Source organism: Salvelinus namaycush, chromosome 13, assembly GCF_016432855.1.
Source record: "Salvelinus namaycush isolate Seneca chromosome 13, SaNama_1.0, whole genome shotgun sequence".
In the NCBI taxonomy this organism is placed as follows: domain Eukaryota; kingdom Metazoa; phylum Chordata; class Actinopteri; order Salmoniformes; family Salmonidae; genus Salvelinus; species Salvelinus namaycush.
Genome location: NC_052319.1, coordinates 12473940 through 12475558, shown reverse-complemented (window position 1 = coordinate 12475558; position 1619 = coordinate 12473940).

Sequence of the window (1619 nt, the reverse complement as noted above, 5' to 3'; positions counted from 1 at the left end):
TGCCCTCCTCATCGTGGCCATCGCAGGTGAGATGGAGGAGTCAGGTCAGAGCAGACAGTCAGACAGACACCCCTTCCTTTCTTCCATTCTCCCCTGCCCCGATGCCCAGCTCTGTCACAGATCCACTCCGCTAGCTCCTCCCCCGCCCTGCCACTGGCTCACGGCCCCCTCCGCCCCCCAGGCTAGGTCATGTGCACGGAACAGGATTCAGCCAGGAAAACTAAAGATGTTCTCAGGTGGTAATAGCTGGGGATAAAACAAAGTGGCTTAGGGGTTGTTTTTTTTTTATTATGTTACCTCTGCTTTCAGCGAAGCTCTTACTATTATTTATTGAATTTATAAACTTTTATTTGTTTCTCACCGTTATGTTTTCATGGTGAAAAATATTTGCTTCTTCAACTTCCATTTCACAGACTACTCATTTGAGATCAAGAAATGTTTCCCATAGCTCTGTGTTGTAGTCCCTCTTCAGAATGTAAGATTTCATTTGATGGAAGAAGCACATTTTCATGATAACATTATGAATGTTGTAAAGGGAATGAACTGTACTGTGTATAGATGAACGTAAACCAATACATTGAAGGGACCCGTTTTCGTTGAAAGTGAGGGATAGGTGAAACCTGAATGCTGCCGTGTGTAATGTGCTGCTTATTCATATGACAGTGTTGATGCTTAAAAATGCTAGAGGTGCCTTGTTCATTGATCTGTACCTAAGAACGTAGGTAATGTGTGAGACCGAGAACAGCAGAACCTGTTTATGTTGGTTGATTTAAGACCATTTCACAAACATACATCTGTATATTCCAGCAGTGGTACAACTCAATGGTAGGATTTTCTCAAGTCAATAGTTAAGGACAAGCTACAATGCACTTTTGGGGCAGAGTATATGCACCTGACAAAACAATGCTTAGCCCTGGGAGACTCACGTTATGAATTGTAATGAGAATTTAACCTGTATGCTTTGTCGTCAGACAACAATGGTCATTTGAAACATAACAAACCATAATCCTGTAATATGCTTCAGCTGATGTGTTTTCGGAAGCCAAAATGAATTGATAAAGGGCTCTATTCAATCAGATCCGCTTTAGCCAGCATCCACATAGCGGTTGCTTTGCTGGTGTTGGAGGTGGAACTGCGGTAGAGCTGTCACATCCACAAGTGGCTCCTGGCATTATACCTAAAGCGGACATTGCCATTGGTGGCACCAAGTCGCATTAAGAGAAATGCCATGCAGCCTCGTTTACAATTTCGAACACTGGAATGTGAGATGTCATCTACACCTCGATTAGGCTGGTGGAAATTAATCGAAAAATGATTTTCTATTTGAGTGTCGTCATTTCTATATAGCCTACACTTTCTCGTTCTGAACTTCTAATGCGAGTGGGATGGGTGTGGCTTCGTGACAATGATCAAGAGCAGCTGCTCACCGATTTGACAGCTCCAACGCAGTTACACTTATGACACCGCCAGAAACATCAGCTATGCGGGTGTGGGCTACCGACGATTAATGCTTGATCTGATTAAATCTAGGCCACAATCTTGAAAAATGTAGTTTCTTGCTCTGTCTTACTGCACTACAAGATGTTTTTTCCTAAATATATTAGTCTGAAATGTGCTGT